Source organism: Myotis daubentonii, chromosome 16 (assembly GCF_963259705.1).
Source record: "Myotis daubentonii chromosome 16, mMyoDau2.1, whole genome shotgun sequence".
NCBI classification, from domain to species: Eukaryota; Metazoa; Chordata; class Mammalia; order Chiroptera; family Vespertilionidae; genus Myotis; species Myotis daubentonii.
Genome location: NC_081855.1, coordinates 33,810,265 through 33,834,895, shown reverse-complemented (window position 1 = coordinate 33,834,895; position 24,631 = coordinate 33,810,265). Strand labels below are relative to the sequence as shown.

General features: G+C 45.8%; 1 long non-coding RNA gene across 5 annotated transcripts; it reads right to left on the bottom strand.

The window, feature by feature from the left end:
- Positions 1-1,301: 1,301 nt before the first annotated feature.
- LOC132218444 (uncharacterized) lies at positions 1,302-20,198 on the bottom strand. Of its 5 annotated transcripts, XR_009449196.1 has the most exons (8): positions 20,046-20,198; positions 19,282-19,430; positions 15,961-18,443; positions 12,053-12,166; positions 7,072-7,138; positions 6,669-6,982; positions 4,242-6,022; positions 1,302-1,316 (listed from the first exon to the last, which is right to left on the bottom strand). It is a non-coding gene; the product is annotated as an uncharacterized LOC132218444 (long non-coding RNA). The 5 variants fall into 5 exon arrangements; XR_009449198.1 differs by lacking the exons at positions 1,302-1,316; positions 4,242-6,022; positions 6,669-6,982; positions 7,072-7,138 and adding an exon at positions 8,686-8,700; XR_009449195.1 differs by lacking the exons at positions 1,302-1,316; positions 4,242-6,022; positions 6,669-6,982; positions 7,072-7,138 and adding an exon at positions 10,372-10,386.
- Between the last annotated feature and the right edge of the window lie 4,433 nt (positions 20,199-24,631).

The window sequence follows — 24,631 nt, the reverse complement described above, 5'->3', positions numbered from 1 at the left end:
CCATCACCTGGTTTCCCCTATTGTTAAAATCGTACATACTATGTATGGTACATTTGTTCCAACTAAGGAACCAGCATTGTTACATTACTATAAGCTAGACTGTCCATTTTATTCAGATTTCACTAGTTGGTCCATGATAGCCTTTTCCTGTTCCAGGATCCCACCCAGGACTCCTTGCACCCAGTCATTGGTCTCCGCAGGCTCCTCTGAGCTGAGCGGGTTTCTCCGGCTCCCCTTGTTTTTGATGACCTTGGCCGTTTTCAGGAGCTGGTCAGGCTCTCTACAGTGTCCCTCCGCCAGAGCTTGTCTGATGCTTCCCTCCTGGGTAGACTGGGGCTATGGGTTGGGGGGATGGGGGGCGCGGGGAGGTGGCCAAAGAAGTAAATAAAGACATCGCTTTGAAATTGCCGTGAGGAGCCCTAGAACTAAGAAGTGAGGCTAAATCTGCCAGGATTTTTTCAGAAAACTCAGGAATTTTATTTTTAAGAACCTCAGGTGACAGGCGTGGTGGATGGAAGGATTCCCTGGGTCTTTTCTCCAAAGAGAGCTGTGTGTTGCCTATCTCCGCGTTGGCAGAGGAATGAGCCTTCTACCTGACATATCAACACAACCTGACATCGGCCCTTCCTCTCCCCGTTGGCTCTAAGTGTGACTGTAGTGAGTCAGGCCCCTTTCTTGGTGTCAATAAGAAGTTGGAATCGACGATCTCCAAGGCCTCGTCCCCTGCAACAGGTGCTCTAAGAGATGATCCTAAGTCCCCTCAACATCCGGCAAGTCCCAAAGTTTGGCTCCCCTTCCTTCCATATCAGTCCCAGGCTGTTGTATCCAGGGGGCACAGGCCTCCCGAGAACACACCCACCCCAACCCCACTTTAAAAACCTTCCTTGCAGACAATCACACTAAAGAAACAAAGCCTAGGCCGTTGCTGTGTGGGTCTCCACCTTGAGGAGCCCAGCAGGCATTCCGGAGCAGCAGTGCCCAGAGCGGGACCCTGTCCCGGGCCCTGCTCCCCTGCTCCCCTGCTGACACAGCACAGGGGCCAGAGTGACGAGGGTCACAGGCAGATCCACACACCGCACGGACCTGCAGACTCTCTCACCCCAAGGGGCTGTTTTGGTTCAGCAGCTCCTGTGGCTCGAAGAAGTTAATCACTGATGGCAAGAGATTAATTTGTAACTGGACAGCAGACAAGATAGTGCAGGCTTCGGTGGGGTGGCACTGAACTGTGGCACGGGGCACTGCTCAGAGGACGCCTGGGTCTGCAGCTGGGTGCAGAGGCCGAGAACTTCAGGTCCACGTTGGTTCCTAGAGGCCACCTGGTCCAAAGAGAGGGAAACCGTGCTGAGGACTCTCCCGTCCTCTCCGCGGCATATTTGCTGGTCTTAGAAAACCTGTCCAGGCAATAGCCGGGCTCATGAGAAAAGCCCAGCTTAAAAAGTCCAGTTAAGAGGGAGGATGGCCTGTCAACCTAGCTGGAGCCCCTGGCCAGCAGTGCAGGAGGGGAAGGGAGGAGAGGGGAGGAGCAGGAACAGAGGCAATAAAAGGTGGAGAAGGATGGACAGGAGCTGGGGTGGGGGGTGAGCGGTCTTTCCTTCACCAGCTTGTGGACGGTTCCCACTCCAGCCAAGGCAGATCTTCGAGGATCTGCCCTCTCATCCACATGCATCCGCTCTGTCATTCCCAACCTCAGACCCATTCTCCGCCCCCTTCCCCCGCCTCCCATTCTGAGCTCAATAAAGATGAAGTGAAACAACGTGCAGGCCCCTCTGCGCCCTGATCTTTATGCTCCCGAGAGATTGCTTTTAAATGGAGTAAAACGACCCATTCCTGCCTTGTTGATGAGCATGGCTGGGCACCCTGGCTGTGGCTGCTCCTACAATTTTGCCAGCGTGAGCACCTCTTCTTTCCATCCAGGACAGTTTGGAATTCTTAAATCACGCCTATTTATCAAGGCCCTGTGTATGCGAGCAGGCCGCCCCCAGCAAGGAGGAACAGGTCTTCCCTCTGCTTGCAAATCCATCTCCCAAAGACTCATGGCAAGAGCAGAGAGCAGAAAAGCAGAAGTGAAGGCTGGGTCGTGGGTGGGTCTTGGAGACCATCTGGGTGTCTGGAGCGGCAGACTGCCCTGATGGCACTGGGCTCAGAAGGCTATTCGTGAGGTCACAGTTTCATTAGAGAAAGAGAGAGAGGTAAATGGAAACCAAAATAGGAATGAGGCCTGCATTGCAAATGGGGGTGTAGAGGGACTCCTCTGTGGATTGCTGAAATGTGGGTTTCCTGCCCCAGAGAGTTCTGGAAGCCCAGTTGAATGGTGGATGACTTGTGCTTGAGTTACTACCAGGGGCTCATTGTTGTCATTTTGGTTCAGTCCCACTGCCCTTTCCATAATGTGCCCCATGTGTTGTCCTGTCTCTCGTTTTTTGTTCATTTGACCCAGAATGCCCTTCTTTCCTTTCCTCACATCACACTACCATCGAGACTTGGCTGAGGCGTCATTTCCACTAGAAGGCCTCCCAGGAGACTTCAGGTTGGACCTCAGGCTCCCTCTGTTTAGTGTCTAAGGTTCCTATATCAATTGCAACAGTGTGTGCGGATTCGCAGTCCTGACGGGTGGTTTAGCCTCACTCGGAAAACCTTGTAAACATACGAATCCCAAATCTCCTCGGGTGAATTGGGAAGCTGTATTTTCACTAGTGTGTTTTGTCAGGCCCAGGAAGGGATGCAGAAGTGCAAGACCCATGTCCTTTCATTTACACCATTTCCATCCATTCATAGTTCCTGATTTGTGGCCCAGACGCTGTGCTGGGGACATACGAGCAAAACCCAATCTAGTATCCCCTCAGACAGCCTACAGTCCTGCAGGGGAGGTGGAAGGGAATCAAATGACCTACGCACATATTCTTGCAAGTGCAACATGACAGCTATCAAGGAAAAGCAGAGCTGCTTTGAGAACCCATAACAGGGAAGGGTAAGGCTGGGAGGTCAGGGAAGGCCAACCTGAGCCTTAATGGAGAATAGTGAAGGGCAGGGAGAGCAAGGAGCCCTTACTGGGTTCTTCTCAAACGGAGCAGTCTTGGAAGCCAGCCGGGAGCCATTGGGGGCATAAGCCCCTCCCGACACCCAGATGGTCTCCAAGAGCAGCTTCTCCTCACACCCCCCCAGGACCCAGCCTTCACTTCCGCCTTTCTGCTATCTGCTCTTGCCACCAGCCTTTGGAAGATGATGTGTTTGTAAGCAAAGACCTATTTCTCCTGGCTGGGAGCTGCCTGCTAGCAGACACAGGGGCGTTGCTGAATTACTGAAAGGTACACCTCCCTTTGAACTGACATAATCTCTCACTGAGCATGTGGCTCAGCTAGTGGAGTGCAGGCTGGATTTAAGCCACTCCCTTCCAGCCCCTCCAGCCCCCATAAACCAACACCCTTGTGCAGTGAACAACTTGGACAACCGTCCGTGGCGGCCCTGCTGCTGTCCCCAGAAGAAAATCCGGGTTTCTTGGCTCTTTCTCATAGCTGAGAAATTTCTTTATTCTATAAGGAGATCATTACATCTTCTATGGGCATAAATCTGTTTGGACATTTAGAGAGGAATTTATATGTATTTTCTGGAGAATTGGGTGTTTTTCTCTTATCTAAATTAAAAAGAGGATTCTTTTCAATGTGATCCAAGAGAGTTCTTTCATATGGTAATTCACACACCCTCTGGCTGGTAAGCCCTAGACTTGGCGTAAGGTTCAAAGCAGAGATTGTGTTCAGATGAGGCACAGGGATGCTTTTGGGGCTGATTTGCTTTTAGCTGCTGACAGTGGGATACTTTTGGCCTCCAAGTGACTGGCAGAGACAAGTTGATACCTCACAGGTGCTTTCTTCTGTATCGGAACCTTGTTGGGGGCCAACAATGTCCAGTATGAAGATGACTGTGTGTTGGGGGAAGCGGAGTAGGGGGCATGTAGGGCTGGAAGACAGTGTCTCGCCAAGGACACTGTGGCCCCTCCTCTTTCACATATGGGAAGCTGCCTTTCCTACTTAAGAGGGTTTAGAGGTCAGCGTCAACTACAAGAGATGACACTAGCAGTAGAGTGGGACTGGGAATGGAAGAAAGGGAAGATGGACGCTCTTCCATCTCCAGTGGAAGATACTGGAGAATACACAAGCGAGCCACATGCCATATCACTGTTTCACAAACAAGTGCAACAGTTGGTTTGAGGTGGGTGAGAATTGAGTGTCAACGTGACATCCTACCTTGAGTACCACATCTTTCCATAGCTGACATTTGTGAAAACGCTTTCAAGTGTGATGATGAGCTAGTAGGTGCCTGGCATCTCGTAGGTGGTCAGTACATGGTAGCATCTCTCATGTAGATCCTGCTAAGGAAAGGGACAGAGAAAGGGAACTATAGATCTGTCTTCTCCTTTCATCCCTTCAACAGTGCTTTCAGGAGATGGGATTCTCCCCTTCTCACAGGTGAGGAAACAGAGAAGATAGGTTTCCTGCCTGAAGTCATACAGCTGGATGGTAGTGAAACTTGGCTCTTCTGGTTCCTCGCCATTTCCACCATGCCACGCTAACTTCTCTTAGCTTCAGCTGACAGTTCCTTGCCTTGCCTCCAGACCCTGCCCTCGCTCCCTAGGAGACATGTATAGACATGACCCCCGAATTCAAGTGCATTTGAGCAGAAGTGTGGCACTTTGTATATAAGGTCTGACTTTGGGTAACAAGTGTATGGCGGCTCAGGCATTTGAGAATGCTAGCAATGGGAGTACCTTCCCCAAAGATGCAAGGTCAGGGGACACTGTGAGACATACTCAGATTTGTTTTGTCATTTTCTTACTCCAATACCACCTTGTTTTCCGTAGGCCCAAGCTCCATCAGCACACCAGGACCCTGTTCTGGTGCAAATTTAGGAAGTCCACACAGACCTATCCAGCTGAGGCTGCTTCTGCTCAGTTCCTAGGGAGTCTGGGAGCCCCCTTTCCTTCTCTTGCCTCCCGGTTACTCTGCTGCTGATGAAGAGGCAGGGGCAGCTTTGAACAAAGACCCTTCATCATTCCTTTTGTGAAACTGTCCTAGAGATTAGGCGACTGTGCGTGTTTCATCAGTTGTCATTTCTCTAGTAAACTTCAATAAGATCCAACTCTAAAATATAAAATTCAACATTTCTATTTCCTGGGAAGGGTACAGGCAAATATGGACAGACAAGTCCAAAAGGTGAGCTTTTCTAACTCTGGCACATGCAGCAGTTCTGACCAGGCTGGGAGTGAGGAGACCTACATGTTGGTCTCCATTCCCTCCTGCTGCCTGTGTAATCTTGGGAAAGTTGCTTGACCTCTCTGGGCCTGCATCTTTGCTTAGGACTCTTTCAGTGCAAATATGTATGGTTGTAAACACAGAGAGATTTCTCTGTATAGTGTTGCATTTCACACATTCACCACGGCCAATGATACTTGATGAGTTTAAATATTTCTCTCGGTTGGAACAGGGACAGCTATTTCAAACAAAGACTTGAGTTCTCTCCAACTGTGGCCCTAAGTTTGTGGGTTTGGTAGGCCAAACCAACTGTAGAGTCCTATGCATTTTACATGGTAAAAACACCTCCCATTTGCTTACAATAAAATCCTGGAAGGGAAGTGGTGTTTCCAAACTCCACTGAGTTGCAGCCTCAGAACTAGAGAGCTGGACCACGTGGTCCAAACTCCTCAGTTTACAATGTGGAGGCCCAGAGTCAAAGAAGGAAGTAACTGAGGACTCCCAGAGAATTTGAGATGGAATGGCAGCTAGAACCTGGTTGCCATGGTCCCCAGTCTAATGCTTGTATTCTTTCTGTACAAATAGAAGCTGATTTGAAGGGCAAAGAATTATAAAAATTATACCATTATCTTAATAACAATATTAGTACATGTAAATACATCCCAAAAGACATTTATTCATATTTTCAGTGTAACACACATCGAAACCCTGAATGTCTTTAAATACCACTACAGACATTCGATTTGCATTTCCTGAAGCCACTCCAGTGAGAAACTCTGAAATAAATGAAAAAAACAATGGTCAAGCCTGAATGCACACTGAGGTTTCCATGTGCTCAACTCAGCAGATTCAGGTATGACCCCTGCAGAGCCTGGACTCTGAACTGGCACTAACATTCTCTACGCTCAATGACCATTTCACACAATGAATTCATCTGTGTAATTGTGCTTAGCTGTCCTGAGATTAACTCCATGTTTGCATGAAGATCAAAATGCTTACTTTGAGAAGTTTGGTTTTCTTCCATTTCTGTCTTATCTGGGGAGGTATTCACACTTGGAATTTCCTGGGTTTTTCTTGTTTAAATCTCTTGTAGGGATTGAGAATGTGAGGGCAAGAGTAGGGGGTGGGGTGCCTTACCTTGTATTGTTCTCTTTCAGAAACAACAATAGGCAATCACTCATCACTATTTTGATGTCCTCTTGTCAAAGGCAACCAAGAACATTGGGATCTGAACGTGGGTAACCTATGCATTCTTGCTGGCTCCCACCCCTAAATCCTATGCTGGTTAGAACATAATCTAGAATTTGCTTTATTTAAAAAATTTCTATTGGATTATAATTTACCTACAGTAAAGAGTACACATTTGAAGTGTACATCTTGATACATTTTTAATATATGCATATACTTCTGCTTTTCTTATACCTTCACCTGGCAGGGAAGTTTCTGTTCTGGGTTTTTCCAAGGACTGCCGCATCTAAGTAGGGTAGAGGTCGATATCTGAAGTGCGGGAAGGGTGGTGGTGTGATTCGTGTCCAAAGGACTTACTTTCCTCCTGGCCAGTTTGGCTCGGTGGATAGAATGTTGGCTCTCGGACTGAAGGGCCCTGCGTTTGATTCCAGTCACTGGCACGTATCTCAGTTGCAGGCTTGATCCCCGGCCCTGGTCAGGGCTCAGAGGTGAGAGAGAGTCTCACCTCTATGTTTCTCTCTGTGTGTCTCTCTCCTCCCTTCCACTCTCTAAAAATCAATGGAAAAATATCCTCGGGTGAGGATTAACAACAACAACAACAACAAAAAAGAATTTACTTTCTACCCTTTCACTTCACCTGAACTCTAGGTACAAGTTCTGGGAGAAATTCTGGAAGGCATTCACACTTTCACTCACATGGGGATCTGCAGGAAAAAAGGAGACATGTGAATGGGGTGGGGTGTTTGCACTTAATCATTATCACTGCTGACATCAGTGAAAACCAAGTAATGCGTATCATGCATGGGCCCCTACAATGAGTGGCAAGGAGGCCAGATTCCCAGGAAGTGCTATGAGAAGTTAGGGGATGGACAGACGACCAGACTGAGAGGGGAAGCAGTGCAGCTTACATTTCAGCTGAATTCGGTGTACTCTTGCAGTTTGTGGTTGAAGAGTCCAAATCGCCCTGGCTATTTCAAAACGATGTCAGGAGAGGAGTGGCTGCTCTCCAGGACCCCAGTGGGTGCCCAGGACACAAGGCAGCCTTGAGAACAAATACGTCCCTTCCTGAAATAGGAAGCCAACTATTTACTTATGCAAGTAATGCTATAAAAGGGCTTTACAAGTTGAGTTGCAGCTCCTGAGCTTTGGACTGACCCTGAGATTTGTCTCAAAAGGCTCCTTCCGGAGGAAGGAAAGTCCTGAGGCCCTCAGGTTGAGCACTGGCTCCAACAGCAATGTAAATCGAGGAGAACCTCCTGCGCCTACAAGCTGACCCAGCCCAGGCAAACACTCTTAAGACAGCTTCGGTACCAAGATGACAATATTATCATTTCAACCTGAACAGGCATCACAGCCTGGTTTTAACTTTCATTTTGTGAAGTTTTAAAATAAAATTCATTTTAAATCCTATGATTCCTCATCTTGATCACTTTCTTGCATACTCTCAACTCTCCCTCTTCACTTCATCATATTCCTTTGGCAAAACCGCAACCGGGTTAGATCTAACTTTCCACTTACTTGGTGCCTGACCCTGTGTAGCTGCATAAAGTTGGAGAAAAACGCACAACCATGCTGATGGCTCACACTTTAAATTCAAAACCTCAACACTAGCCTGTGGATTGAAGGGTCCCAGGTTCGATTCCGGTCAAGGGCACATGCCCAGGTTGCGGGCTCAATCCCCAGTAGGGGGCGTGCAGGAGGCAGTCGATCAATGATTCTCTCTCATCATTGATGTTTCTATCTCGCTCTCCCTCTCTCTTCCTCTCTGAAATCAATAAAAAAATATTTTAAATTCAAAGCCTCAGACCTCACGCAGCTCTTTAATGCTACCAGGCGGTCATACCATGCATCTCTTGTCAATATATATGGGCATATCCCACTCGATCAGTATTTGTTGAATGAATGGATTAAATAAATGAATTTTAATTACGGTTCCAGTGATGCTTGCCCAAGTTTGAAAATGAATTTTATCTTTAAAACTTTTTTTGTTGAGATGAGCACTGGCTTTGGACCCAGAGACTCGTATCCAAGTCCCAGCACAGCTGCTTACTAGCTGGGCCATCCTAAGTGAGTCACACTTCCTCTCTGGGACTTCTTGTCCTCGATTAAATGAGGCGGCAGTGCCAGGCACAGTGGTGGATGGAGATTCTCTCCTGGACGTTGGTTGAATGAGTCATATGAGTCCCTCCCTTCTCCTGAAGTTCACAGATCTGTGATTTATTTTTTGTGTGTGTGTGATTCTTTCTTGAGCCAAGCAAGCCCCCAGCTAGGTGTCAATTAGGAAAGAGAAAAATGAGGTCGGACTTGAAGAGAAACACCTGCAGGAGGACCCCTTCTCTTCTTCATTGGTCTCTGATTTTACTTTCTGGTTCCAAAGTGGGCAAAGCTCTCACACTAAAAGCCAAACGGTGACTTTGATTCTGAGCAAACTTCAGGTGGAGTGTAAGAGAGAGGTGGCATTGAGCTGGGATTGGGGGACCTCTAGGTCTAACCCTCCCTCCTCGCAGGCCTCAGTTTCTTCATCTGTATAAAGAGCGAGTTCAAGGTCACTAAGCCTTTACCTGGCTTTCACCACTTCCCAGCACCGGTGGCCTCTTTTTTTTTTTGCCATTTGGAACATGCCTGGCCTGTTTTGGATCAGAACTGGCGCAGCATCAGCAAGTTTATGGTTTTACAAGCCCTGGAACATGCTTTGCAAATAAATGACAAAGGCATGAGGAATACTGCATGGAAACAAAGGTGAGACTGTGGAATTGTACAAGGGAAGGAAAGATGCTGGCGATGAAACACCTGTCCTTGAGTTTGAAACCAGCTGGGCAAGTGACCACAGCCTGTGGGAGACCCACAGGCGCTAGGCATACTGCATGGCACTCGCCCCCAGTGTGTGGTATGGTAGGCAGTTTGGGGGCTACATAGGCAAATCATTTTTAAAAATGTCTAATCAGAAAATAATTTTCAATTACCTTTCAATCTTTCTGATTCATTTAAGGAGTCTTGCTGTGCTGGAATTTGTTAATCTCACAACTTTGGTAATCTGTCCCTTCCTCCCTGACAACAGTCTCCCAGCCCCCACTTTTTATTAAACAGAGAGAAAATAGGGTTTAACTCAGGAGCGTCACCTGTCTAGAATTGGATAATATTGATTTGCTTTACTGCATTTATTTTTTGTGGTTACTTTCCATTGATGAAAAGTGGTATTACTTTTTTCCACTTAGAGTAGTTAAAACGTTACCTTAAAATATATGTACTTAAGTTTAAAAAACTGAGTTAGTTTCTATACAAATATTAAGTAATAGTGGACGTTCTACACAGATGTGACAACACAGGGCATATGGTTCCTGGGGTTTGGGAAGCACTGGTGGGTGGATTCCCCAACACAAACTGGCATTGTTCAGAGAGGGGAGGTTTCCCTGGGCACCGCAATAGTGCCTGTAACGCTATTTAGATCTACTGGTAACTCGGTTTCCAATCTTTTTCTTTTTCTTTTTAAAACAAATGATTACCTTTTCCTGATCATGATTGTATAAAACTTGGAAATACAGAAAGACATATAGGACAAGAGGAGAAAATATAGAAAAATACATAGAATAGAAAGAAAAATCATTCATTGCTTCTCTGCTAAGAAATAACCACTCCTAATACATTGGTAAATTTTTCTTCCTCAGCGCACCAACATAGCTATTATTATAATGTGTATTTTTATTCTTAAGCCCATTTTATTTCCTTACCATTACAGCCTAAGCATGTCCCCATATCACTCAAACTCTTTATAAACTTTATTTTAAACAGCAGTAAGGTATTTAAGAGAGAAGCCCCATTGTGGATTGAACCATTCCCTGTTAGACGTCGGTCGCTCCCAGTCTTGTCCTTTAAAATGTGATGAAGATCCTCATGCACATGGCTTTGTCTGCACGTTGCATAGTTTCCTTACTGTAATTCCAGAATGGCATTCCTAGGTGGAAAGATTTTTAAGGCTTTTGGGATATCACTGCCAGATTTTTTCCAAAGGATCAGACCAAGAGGTGCTCAGATCTGAACCCGAGTGATGGGACCCACTCTGGTTTGTGTGTGCAAGGTGGGGCTGTTCCACCACCTTGGGCAAGTCACCCCACTTCATTGCCTCCTGCTCGTGCAGGTGTGACCAGTCACTGCCCAGTAATCCAAGAGCGAGTGTTCTCTTATCTAGGCTTGCCAGGGCCACATTTCAGCTTCCAAAGTACACACTTCTTTAATTCCACCTTATGTGATCCTCCTTTCATGGAAAGGGATCAACAGTAGTTTTCTGGAAAATTTCTTGTCCCGACAGTCTAAAATGCTTTTTTGTAGCCGAGCGAAGAAAGGCTTAAATAAACAGTGCTGACTTTAGGGAAGAAGTGCAAAAGGCACTCATGTGCTGGGTGTCCATGACGCGCGTGCTGGGAGCTGTGCTGGGAGTCATGTGTTTAGCATCTCATGTAATCCTCTCCAACAGCCTACACAGCGAGTTACACAGAACACGCGCCACCGGATGCTCGTATGTGTTCCTTGCGAAAAGAATTCTGTTGCTTGGAAAAGGCTGTGTTAATCAAAGTTAAAGGGATTCTTCTACAGTTTTCTGTTTGCTTAGTCTAATGTTATTCGGAAATCCCCAAGGTGGGGAGGTGACATTCGGCATCTGCCAAACTCACTTGACAATGAAACCCTTTCTCACACATCTCATGGGATTGATGTTCCAAAGAACACACTTTGACGGGACGCAGGACAGGTTAGGGAAGGCTTCCTGGAGAAGGTAGCACCTGAGCTGTGCAGTGGCTGCGTCCTTACACACACACACACACACACACACACAGGCACGCACACTGGAGTTGGCCCAGGGAAACAACAGCAATCACTTCTTTGCAGAACCCCAGAAATAAGCACAATCAGCAGCTCATGATTTATTTTTCAAAGTCAGATAAAACTAAAGGTCATTTGTGAGCTCCTCAAGGCCAGGGCCAGTATACTATTCTCAGCATGTAGTTGCCTGACACAGAGTAGGTGGTATTTGTTGTGTTTTGTGCGAAGGATGATGAATGAAGGCATGAAGAGTGAAAGTTTGCTGCTGGTCTATGTAGGGCCGGGTAGTCCTACCAACTGCCCACTATTCTCTCCCGAGTCCCAACAGGAACCCTGGGAGCAGCCAGCAGGCCCTGCTCCCCACCCCTACCTGGACCAGTGAGTTTCACACGCACTTCCATACCGCGGTGACATCGAATTGTATTTCCCCATCTCAGAGTTTCACTTCTCTAGCTGTGCCCTGGGTGCCAGCATTGTTGGCAGAAAAGAGTGGACCTGGTGGGACAATCCTGCTATAGCTCCAGGCAAGTGCAATAACCCAAAGATAAGTCATATGAATCACATTCAAAGGGCGCAAGTGAGATGAAACATCTTGTGTCCCTTCTGTAGCTATGAACCTCCAGGCTTGGGAAGGTAATACCCTCCTCTTAGAAAAGCTATAAAGAGCACGGCACGTCAGCAGTTGGCAAAGAGCATAAACTATAAAAGGTCCCTCTGGGCGGGGCCCAGACTACATGTCCTCTGCCTGCTGAGCTTTCCTCTCCTTCCCCTCCCAGCATGAGTCACGATATTTCTTGGGGTACCTGTTGGAGGCTTTAGGGGTTGACTGCTTGTGCTGGAGGCTTCCATGGAGCATCTGCCCTCTGAGTAACTGGCTCCTCTCTGCTGCTCTGCCCACGCTGAGGCCACTTTACCTCCTGTGAATAAAAAGAGCACTGTAAAGGGAGTCCACTCTGCTGTTAGCATGTGACTGTGGTTGACTCACTCCCCCGTAGGACTCTTGGTCTCCCTTGAGGCAGTGGTTCTCAGCCTTCCTAATGCCGTGGCCCTTTAATACAGTTCCTCATGTTGTGGTGACCCCCAACCATAAACTTATTTTTGTTGCTACTTCATGGCTGTAATTTTGCTACTGTTATGAATCGTAATGTAAATATCTGATATGCAGGATGTATTTTCATTGTTCGCGACCCACAGGTTGAGAACCGCTGCCTTGAGGTAAAGGGGTGGGGTGGACTGGATGATCCTGAAGGCTGCTGTCAGCTCTGATATCACAGTTATCCCACCTGAGAGCAAGGCTTGTGTGAAATCTTCCCCTCAGGCCCTCAATTATCAGGAAAGCCATAGTTGGGAAAACCAGAGTCAAACACAGCAACAACAACAACAAACAAACAAACAAACAGGAAAAGAACTCCTCTTTGTATTTTGACTTCTATATCTGGCCTCGACAGACTGATGATAGCAGCAGTATAGAGGGAAGAGCACTGGAGAAAGGAGTCCAAGACCTGAATTCAATTCCTGCTCTGCCCTTGACTAGCAGTGTCACCTAGAACAAGTCATTATTTCCTTATAGGCCTCATTTTGCTCATCTATAAAATGGGGATATTTAATACCTTCACAATTAATTCAACATACACTTGTTGAGAGCCTGCTGTATGTCTGGCCAGTGCTAGATGGGGGAGATAGGAAGGTTAATAAGACTCGATGCTAACTCTCACGGTCTGGTAGGGAGATAGCCACGTAAACAGGCAGTTGTAATACAGTGTGGTGAGTTGATACAATAAGGATCATAATAAAAATAATGATAATAGCATTTTATTAATTGAAATTTTTCTCTTATAAAATTTTCTTAAATAGTTGATGCCTAAAGTTACTCTGATGCATTAGAATCTAACATGAGACGGTATCAGATTTAGTCCTGATTACATATTTAACTATCTTAAGCTTAATGCCTGGCCATTTCAGCATGCACACATTCTCAAAAGGATGAAAACTACAACAGTTAGGGTCTCTGTTTTTCACAAGTTCTCCAACTCAAGACCCACTGTTCCCCGTTCTAAAGTAGTGGGTCTCAAACTTCGCTGTAATTACAAGCACTTGTGCAGATTTTAGATGTCTCAATGGCAAGACTGCATCCCAGACCACTAAACTCAGAATCTGTATTTTTTTAAAGTTGCACAGGTAATTGCAATGCACAGTCAGGTTTGAGAGCCAATGTTATAATGAATGAAACTTGATATCCTGGTGCCTCAGCTCCTGAGGCTGAGAAAAGGCATAGTTAAAAACCCGAGTCTGAATATTTGGTGTTCTCTGTCTCCATCTGCTGGCTATGCTCTATATTGCTATAATTTACCTATGCAGTTGGGGTATCCCAGATGTGCTGCAAGGTTTGTTTGCCAGAAGAATACAAGAGAACCAAAAAGAGATTAAATTTGTAAGTAATACAAATAACTACAAAATATATCAATGTATTTAGTAGGATAGTTTCAGAGGAATAAGCACATTAAGATAATGCAACTAGAATCTTTTCTATGCTTGGTAAATAAAAAGCAGCCAATGATATGCATAAAATGGAATATTATTTAGTAATCAAAGAGTACATGCTTAAATGTTTAGAAAAAGCAAGTTTATAAAGAGAAAATTCAAATCAGTGGTTGCCTAGAGCTGGAGGTGGAAGCAGGGTGAACTGTAAATGGGCAGAGGAACTTTTAGGGGTAATGGAAATATCTAAAACTGAAATATGGCAATGGTTGCCCTGCTGAACACTTTTACTAAAAAATTCTCTGAATTGTATCCTTGCAATGGATTAGTCTACATCAGTGATGGCGAACCTTTTGAGCTTGGCGTGTCAGCATTTTGAAAAACCCTAACTTAACTTTGGTGCCATGTCACATATAGAAATTTTTTGATATTTGCAACCACAGTAAAACAAAGATTTATATTTTTGATATTTATTTTATACTAGAGGCTTGGTGCATGAAATTCGTGCATAGGTATGGTCCCTAGGCCTGGCTGGAGATCAGGGCCGATCTGCGGGGCGACTGGCAGGGTGATCGGGGACCCCCGCTGGCACCTACCTTGGCTGGCATGGCACCGCCTGCTTGCCGGCCACTGCCCACCACCACCGGTTGCCTCCCTGTGGGACAACCGGCAGGGCGATCTGGGGCGGGGGCGGGGGGGGGGGGAGGGCCACCACCTTGGCTGGCTTGGTGCTGTCTGCTTGCCAGCCCCACCCCCAACTGCCACCACCGGTTTGGGCCTGTGGGCTAGGGGCAGCTCCTGCGTTAAGTGTCTGCCCCCTGGTGGTCAATGCATGTCATAGTGACTGGTTGTTCTGCCGTTCATTCGATTTGCATATTAGGTTTTTATTATGTAGGATATTTAAATGCCATTTAACAAAGAAAAATCAACCAAAAAAATGAGTTCCCATGTCATAGGTTCGCCATCACTGGACTAGGGGACTATAACCTGGATTTGTCCCAAGTCCCTATAGTCTATGCTTGAGCCAGTGGGGCCATGGGGCTGCAAGGAAAAAAAATCCTAGTTTGAAGGCTGATAAAGTGTCAATAGAATGAATGAATAAATGAATGAATGTCACACATGAACACATACAAAGAAATATAACCACAATTTTAATATAGCAAATTTTATAAGTTTCAGAGAGAAAGACAAGACTACTTATAAAGGAATCAGGTTAATTTCAGAATTCTCAGCAGCATTTCTAGCCAGGAAGATAATGAATAAATAGTCTAAGTGTCAAAGAAAACATTTAAACCTAGAATGCTATATCCAAGTAAACTATAATTTAAATGTGAGGACAAAACAAAGATATCTTCAGGCATCCAAAGCTAAAAAGACCTTTTTTGAAAACACTTTTGGGGGAAATATTCCAGTGGAAAGGGGGAGGGGACCAGGAGGAGGTTACAAATACATAGGAAGTAAGGGTGGATTTATAACCTGATAAATTCGGCTATTATCAAAATAAACAACTTTTTAAAGTGCAAACATGAAGTCAAGAAATCAAGAACTAAAATTCCATATGACATATCTACTTGGCTGCCAAGTGGGATGGGGTTGGAGAGTGCATGTCCAAAGAGAAATGAGGTCACACTAAGGTAATTTTCCTGTTCTGGAATAGGTGAGAATATTAACATGCATTGAAAACCACAGGGGTAAATTCTAGAAGAATAAAAAGAGAAGTATGACTTTCAAATCAGCAGATGAGAATTTAATCTAGCTAATGGAAATGATAAAGAAAAACAAAAGAGCAATAAAAATATAGTCAATAAAAAACATTAAATTCAGTAACAGAAATAAATCTTAATTTAATAGTGAGAGTAGGTGTGGGCCCAGCGGGAATTGAGGCGAGAGGCGCACTGAACCTGAGGGGAGCCCGTTGAACCCGGGTAGACCGGAGGTGTGGACCTGAGGAGAGGAAGGTGGACCCACTTGAGCCTACGGTGTTCAGGATACGAGGCGGGTGGACAAGGGAAATACAGCGACATAGCTACAGTTACAAATGCACAGAGGTCCCTGGAGCCTTCTGGGCTTGAGAAAATGGGGACCACACACATCAGCTGCAGAGACTGTCCTTATTCCCCATCCTGCTCTGCTCCATCCCCGCTGAGGGAAACGCCACGGCCTGGTTCTGACCTGTGAAATGGGAAGGATGTGCTGGGCTGGCTTCCTGGTGGGCAACAGGGATGACTCTTACCTTCTGCAGTAACAGGAATTGGCCAGCAGAGGGTGACAGTCTCTGCTGCCTCCCAAGGCAGGTAGCTGGGCTGGGTGGAAGCCACACCTGGTTACCCTTCAGAAGAGGTAAGTGGGAGGCTGAAGAATGGCTTTGGGGCCAGGTGGGCATCCAGCTGCCCTGGGAGGCCTATTCCACCTGCCACTCCGCAGATGGGTCCTCTCTGGTGGCTGCAGTGCGTAGGCCGAGCCCTCCAGGAGCTGGACATCAGCACAGACTTGGTGCTCAAGGCATTTCTGAGGGGCCAGAGAGGGGAGCCGAGGGGAGTGCCCACCTGGTGTCTGCACCCCTCTGTATAAGGGATTAATCCTCCTCTCAGACTGCCTTGAGGATCCTGGGGCTGCAGGCAGGACTTGGGGAACTAGTGACAGGCTGGGACCTGGGCTCAGCAGGTCCTTGGAGCTGCAGGGGAGCACTGAATGGGGTCTCCAGGGAATGAGAGATGCTGCCACAGAGGTGGGGTGGCATCAGGGTCTTGTACGAGGAGGCACCCAGCAGCCGCCCAGAGGCACAGGTGCAATGACAGACCCCTGTCCACTGAAGGTGGGAGAGGGAGGTCGGGGGAAAGGAGAAGCCCATTAGAGCAAATGGCCACAGGGTGAGGGGCGCTTAGCCAGAGGTCACGGGTAAAGAAACACAGGCTGTGAGCAACCCAGGGTTCCATTTGTAGCTCTGCCAACCATGGAGGTGGCTCCCCAAAACAGAGACCATCCAAGGTCTCAAGGGGGTGGGCCACGTGAATAGGAGAGCATAGGCATGTGAACAAGGGGGCTTCTAACTAGACCAGTTCATAAAACCCAGACTCCTGCCATCCCCCTGAGTATTTTTGGCCCGTGTCCACTCCTGACACCCATTTCTGTACAAGTGAATGTTCTTGGATGCAAACAAAAAAGCCAATTCTGTCCAACTTGAGAGAGCAGGAATTCTGGAAAGACATTATTATACAGCTCACAGAAACAGTAGGGAAGACTGGTGAACCAGGCTTGGGAAAAATATCAAGAACCTAAATACAGCAGGTAGAAGAGGACATAGCCAAGTCCAGCCCGTGGCAAATCTGGTGAGGATGCTGTCCCTGGCACCTCTGCCGTTGTGAATTGGTGTTGACAATTCATAAGTCTTAAGTGTCACTCCCGATCAATCCACATCATCAGAACATAGCATCCTAACTCCAAACCCTACCTGCTAGGAAGCAGGGTGAGACTGTCTGGCCCTTGTCAATTTCCATAAGGAGAAATAAGAGTTTTCTCCAAAATATAAAGGTGGTTGGAATGCAGGCGAGAAAAAAAATGAGCAGCTCACAAAAGAGCACGAACAACTTTCTAGGGAATTCAGGACATCTACAGGGCAGAAACGTAAGTGGAAGTTGTAGGATGCCATCCTCAAGTATCTTTGGCATTCAGAATGGCAGACAATAGGTGAAATGGTTTGAGACCATGTTAGAGGTGTCTATGAACCCCCATAAATGACCAAGAGTGACTAAAGCATGCTGGGGTTTGGGACGTAGATGGCCAACCAGTAAAAGAAGATACTGATGCTAATATGCTCATTCCAATGTACAGACTGGTGAGGCCATGGGCCACTGGGGTTATAAGATGTGCTATGGAGAAGCAACAGCAGTGTGATGGACAGGGACAAGTTGATATGGGAGCCTGCCAAACTCGGCAGGCTAAGTGGGGGGAATCAAGGTGGGAAAGTGAACAGAGAGCGCTGGGAGATGGAGCTTGTAGCGGTCAGCTCAGACCATAGTTTTTGTCAAGGCTTCTCTGGGAGACCTAGGTTTATCCTCTGCCTCAGGAAAACTCTGAATCAAAGACTCCACCCACAGGGCCTCTGTCCTAACTGTACCCTAACTCCTAGCCACTCCAGGGCAGGAGCTGGCACTTACCAGTCTTTGCCACTCAAAGTCCCACATCCCAAGGGCTGGGGTTGCTCTCCTGGGGTTAGGCATCCAGTCCTGCTCCAATGGGCTTGCTAAGTGCTAGAAGGTCATTTTTATTCACAGAATGATTGAGAAAATATTATTATGCCCTTTTCCCTGTCTAGAGACATGGGCATGGAAGGAGGAAAGGACCTAGCTGGAAGGATCTTGCCTCTGATCTTTCATGAGTACCTTGCATTCATGGGCTCAGTGCAGGACACACATATGGTCCTGCCCATCCACAGAGGGTCCACTAGAATGCCTAAATGGGAAGAATGACAGAGCCTGAATAATGCCACAGAAAAGGTTTATTTTGGACATAAGCTCTTTAGAAGTGGTCGTTCCACCACTTTAGATCTTCATCTTCTAGAGCTGCAAGTCCAGGGATAGAGAATAGCCAGGAATGGTTTGTAGAAGAGTCTTGTTAGCCAAGCATCAGATTCATGAGAAATCTTCTGGGGCTGGTCTCCAGGCACGCTTAATAAACACCTTGTCCATCTTTCACTTGGCCATCAAAGCCACCCTTCTGAAATACAAATTTGATCATGACGTTTCCTCTGTTCAGAAACCTCCAGCAGTCTACCAAACTGACCGGCATCTCACTCTTCTTTGGACCCTGGCTTAGATGGCCCTCTACTAAGATGCTGAGATGGTGTGCCTCTGAAATGCTGCAACTTCTACCACAGTCACTTTCCCATCTCCAACGGACCCACACTTCTCCCACCATCTGAACTTCCCTTCCTCCAGCAAACTTTATGCCTCCTTTAAGCACTTCCTTAAATGTTCTCTACTCTCCAACAACCTTCCCAACACACACTGATCCAACCTCCTAGGCAAAGACAATAACTTTCCCTTCGCGCCCACAGACCTTAGTAGAAGCTAGTACAAAGCCATGGTTACACTGTTGTAATTATTTACATAGTCTGTCTCCCTCATCTGGTTGTGTTTATCTTTTTATCTCAGCTTCAGCACAATGCCTGACAAAACACAGAAGATACTCAATAATTGGTGTTCCCTTTCCTTTTCCCCATCTTCCCACATTCATTCATTTTCAGGAAGAGTTAAGCCCCCTTGGTGGGGAAGGAGAAGGAGGATGAGAAACCCTGAGATAATGACCTGAGAACCTAGGATCATGGTTACTTGTCTCAACTAAGAGCCACCCAGGGATAGGGATGGGGCTTCTCTTCGAGGAGAGGGTCTTGGATAATGCAGCCAGGTGTCCTTCTGCCATTCATTTCCAGACTCTTTCTCTTGGGTTATCCAGACTCCTGCAGGCAGTGGACACGTGAGCGCTCATCTGCCTTAGCAAAGTCCACTAGGAAGTTATTGCACCCCTGGACAGCTCTTGATTGATTTATACTCACTGCAGGGAGAGCAGTTTTGCAGACACGACCACATCCATGGACGCAGCATTTCATTCGCTTGGGACATGATGCATCTCCTGTGCATCTATCAAAACAAGGCCCAATGATTTCTTTGGGCACCTTCGGGCAGACTCCAGGTCTTCGTTGCTCTGAAACATACAATGGTTTTTGTGCAATCTGGAACAGTCACTATACAGGCGTGAGAACTGGTGTTCGAGGTCGGATGGCCTCGCCACTAGCAGGACTCCCACCTCTTCCATTCCTTCCTTCATGTTCCTGGATCCAACCCTCAGCCTCAGCAGCTCCACTTTTACTCTAGAGTCCCCATTTTCACAGTCAGGCCCTTAGGAGAATGTTCTCCCTGCTCCAAAGGCTGCACAGTCCCAGCAGACAAGAAACCTGCGCTGTCATAACCCTCCTCTTTCCACCTTATAAGATATTAGAAAAATCTCTGATCACAGACAGCCATCTCCCCACCTCACACATATCCCATGTTGGTTACGGAGTTACTCCTGCTGGAGTCCCACATCCAAGGCATATCTAGAGAAAACCCCAACTTCTAATCAGACCCAATCTGATCAGATAAGAAGGATGGGAGTGCAGGGTGATCATTCCTGAAAGTCAAAGAATGTGGACCTGATCAATCCAAAATCTCCATTCTGCAGCGAGCACACGGCCTGCTTCTGTGCCAAACCATCCTCAGGTCTGAAGCGGGGCTCTGAGCCTTCTCTGCTGTCAGGTAGGACCCCCCTCAGCACCCTCACCTTGGACAGGAGGTCTCAGAGGGTCACCACAGGCCATCTCCATCCCCACGGTGATGAAAGCCACTAGAACAAAGACTGTGCATGTCTTCATTTTGGCTTTTGATGTGAATGCACACACAGAGCCCAGCCACAATTTATACCCTCCGTGTTACCAGAAAGGAGTGTGGGGCGGGGCAGTAGAGCAGGAAGAGGATGACATGATCTAGTTCCTCTGTTCTAGTTAATAACTGGTTTCTCTCTAATTAGGGTATGTTTTCTCGGATATGCAAATCCCAAATAGGAAAGTTCAGGAACACCTTCTAGCCCTTTGTTCATTGCTACATCACAGTTCAGCACAGGTTTTCCTGGTGTCTTTGGGAACCATGGCCAAAGAAAAAAATTTTCTCTGTGTAATTTAGAATTTCAGAGTAAGCGCTTAACTATGAAGCTAGGTGTTGTCCCATCTGGTGTCTCCTGGAGGTCCAGTTCCAGGAGGATTCAATGTGCTCCTGGGAGAGATGGTAAATATGTGGTGTTCTGGAGCCATCCCAGGGCTGAGACCCCTACGTAGGTGACATTACCCACCCATCACTTATGTAACTCATCCAAGCAGATGGGTGTTCAAAGATCACAGGCTGGCAAGGCCCTTGGGAGTTGAGAGACAGAGCCCATTCTTGATGGTTGGTGGTCTCTGAGCCTACACTGCGAGGCTCCTAGAGAGAGGGCTACAATAAGCTGAACTACAGGAAAAAAATAAATACAAAATGTTGCACAGGGTCCTGAATAAGAAGCCCGCCCTCTTTCTTATCCCAATTACAGAATTTCAGAGGAGCGGGTGTAGAGGTAAAACTCTAATGACTATGGGAATGAAGAGAAAGCCTGTTTCGTCCTTGGTGGTCAGATCTGGGACAAGCACCTCATGAGCACTACAGCAGTGGTTCTCAACCTTCCTAATGCCGCGACCCTTTAACACAGTTCCTCATGTTGTGGGGACCCCCAACCATGAAATTATTTTCGTTGCTACTTCATAACTGTAATGTTGCTACTGTTATGAATCGTCATGTAAATATCTGATATGCAGGATGTATTTAGGCGACCCCTGTGAAAGGGTCGTTCGACCCCCAAAGGGGTCGCGACCCACAGGTTGAGAACCGCTGACTTATGGGGAGGCCTGGATAAGCAGAGAAACACTAAGCAAGTCACGAGAGGAGGGCCGAGCCCTTGGCCACCCCAGGTAGTTAGCTCACACCCAGCATCTCAGAATCAAGCTCAAAGGATACAAGCACCCAGGACCCCTCAGTCTGAAGGAGGAACCAGAGTATCTGAAGAGGACATAGTAGCTCAGTACAGGGTGGCGATCAATGGCCCAGAGCAGCACAGAGTACAACAAAGAGCAAGCCCAAATCCAAATCCAAGGTGGCTGGCCCGATGCCGGCTTACTGAGCAGCACAGCCTTGGTGAGTGAGTGGGGCCAAAGTGGACAGCCCCAAAAAACTTGCAGGAGAACCCTCCACAGCACTCTTGGCAAGGGGGGACTCCTTAATCCCTCTCTTTAAGTGACTTAGACATGGCTACTATCACTTAGTTAACAATCTTTAAAAGTTCTTTTTTTTTCATGTGTTTACTATATACTTTTCTAAGTGCTTTCCTAAGCTTTTACATACACACATATGTATATATATAAAAATATGTCCCTTTTCTGCAGAAATGAAGTTATATTGTTTTGCTTTATTCACTTAACATTGTATCATAGAGAGATTTCCATGTTAATATCTTTCCCCCCTTTTTAAAAACAACCACTATCTAATACTCTATTATATAAGTGGTTCATAATTTATTTAACCAGATTTTTAATTGTTGAACATTTAGGTGGTTTCTGTATCATAAACAATTTGCTGTTATATGCATCATATACTTTCTACATGCTTCTTTGTTTATACAGTGGGGCCTTGACTTACGAGTGTCCCGACTAATGAGTTTTTTGAGATACCAGCGGTCTCTCCACCGATTTATTGCATTGAGTTGATAGAGTAATTTGAGTTAATGAGATCCTTAACGAGCTCGGTCTCTGAACGAATTAAACTCCTAAGTCAAGGCCCCACTGTATATGCCTGTATTTTCCCAGAATAGATGCTTAAACATGGAAATACAAAGGATGTATTTACTGTAGAGTTGGAATATATGCCAGATTGTCCTCCAAAAAGACTATGCCTACTTACACTTCCTCCTGCAGTGAAGGAGACACTGATTTCTCACACACTGACACGATGCTTTTGTAATCTTGCTTCCTCAAGTTTATTTGTTAATGGGATATTTCAAGCTGTATGTTCCCATACTCCTCCTGGGATGTAGCCCAATTGGGAATGGGGGTGGAGGGGCAAAGAACTTTCACTACAGTTATGAAAAGAAATTTAATTAGCAGAAATTATGTAAGACAACATAATGTGATGTTTGCTACTCTAGCACTTGGAGTTTCCACTGTGAAGCAAAGGGTAATTATGGCCTCTAATAGTTTTGCTGAAACATGCATTTCAATGATGGAAGCTGCAAGGTTGCTAAGGAGGGCCCTCCCTTCAATAATAACAGTACTTGACCTTTATGACCTATGCCTGTACTTCACACCTACCATCTCACCGAATCCTCACAAGCTTGTGGGGTCACTTCCATTAGCACCCTCATGTCAATGGGACTGAGACATTCAGAGGAAGTCCATGCTTTGCAAACACCTCAACCCCATCTCAGACCCACTGGTGGGGAGCTTCCAAAGGCGGAGGTCAGAAAAGCTCCTCAGATGCTTTCATGCATTTGGAAGTGAGGAACACTTGGCCTACCTGATAAAACCTTTATTTTTTTGTGAGAAACTACATAAAATGTCTCCATGAATAGTTGATTTCTAGTGCTCTAGTGACAATCACAAATTTGGGGATTTGGGAAGTTCTCATGACACATTATCACTTGATAGTATATAGGTGTCTGCAACAACCATTAAACATATATAAAAAATATTAAGGGAGGAACAGTATAGGGGTGCCTAAAAAATTAAATATAGAATTATCATATAACCCATCAATTCCACTTCTGTGTATATACCCCCAAAAATTGAAAGCAGGATTTTGAAGAGCTATTTGTACACTCACGCTCATAGCAGCATTATTCACAAGCTGAACTTGGAAACAACCCAAGTGTCCATTGACCAATGAGTGGATAAGCAAAATATAGTATATACATATAAGGGAATATTATTTAGCCTTCAAAAGAAAGGAAATTCTCCAATTTGCCACAACATGGGTGAACCTTAAGGATATTATGTTAAGTGAAATAAGCCATCACAAAAAGACAAATACTGTGGTTCCACTTACATGAACTACTTAGTCAAATCATAGAGACAGAAAGTATAAAGGTGGTTGCTAGGAGCTGGCAGGGAGGAGAGAATGGGGAGTCAGTGTTTAATAGTTATAGAGTTTCAGATTTACAAGATGAAAAAGTTATGGGGATAGGTGGTGGTGACTGCTGCACGACAATGTGAATATGTTTAATACTACTGAACGATATGCTTAAAAATGGTTATGATGGTAAATTTTGTTATGTGTATTTTAAAAACAATAAAAAAGAAAAAGAAAAACCTAAGGAAGAAGACTGAGTCTAGACATTAGGCATCCCTACATGTCCTTAGCAAAACCTAAATGAAACTATTGTACTGGAGTAAACGTCTACACTTGCTGAGAATTTTAATGAATGTATTGAGCCAAACTGATGACAATTGTCAGTAAACAGAATATCAACAGATTGAGAAAATGCTCCCGAAAAATAACAGTTTTGCAGTTTATTTTATACGTTAGAATAAGAGGAGGAGATATAAGGAGAGTTACATAAACTTCATTAAGAGAGTGTGAGAAAGTAAAGTGGAGAAATCTCTTAAGATTGGCTAAAAAGTAAAACAGAGAGGCATATCTGTTACATTGGTCGGAACAGAATAGTTAACACCTACTGCACACGGAGATGGTATTTAGGCAACAAGATAACAATGTGGTCCTAAGCTCTGGTGCCATTGGTTGTGCGATTGTGCCTTCGAGGAATCTGGAAAAGAAAATTACTCTGATATTTCAGAGGTATGATATCTTAGTTGTTCGAATAAAATTGACTTGCTCACTTAAAGATTAACTTTGTCAACAAAGCTACCGGCCCAGAATGTGACTACCAGCCATGACCCACTTTTAGTTAGGAATTTTAATGTTCGGACCATCCTATGCGGTTACTTGGGTCTTTGAGTTTATAAGGTCCATCACGCAGGCCTCCATGGCACTTGTCAGGTTTAGTGTGGGGCCTCTTTTTCATCCACACTATTTAAAAAGTAGAAAAATGCAGTCACAGTTTTGTCTCAGTTTCTCCACCTTTTTCCCTTTTCTGTCTGTTTAGATTTAGTGGAAACCAAGATGAGAGGCATTAAGAAGGGAGAACAGGTGGAGACAACTAGAAAATCAGGAGAGGACAGGTCCCTTGGGCCTGTGAAGGGTGAGTATGAAAAGCAGCTCAGGACAGCCATATGGCCGCTGGGCTCAGTCACCAGGAAGAACTGTGACTCCTTTCACCATCTGCAGCTCAATTTG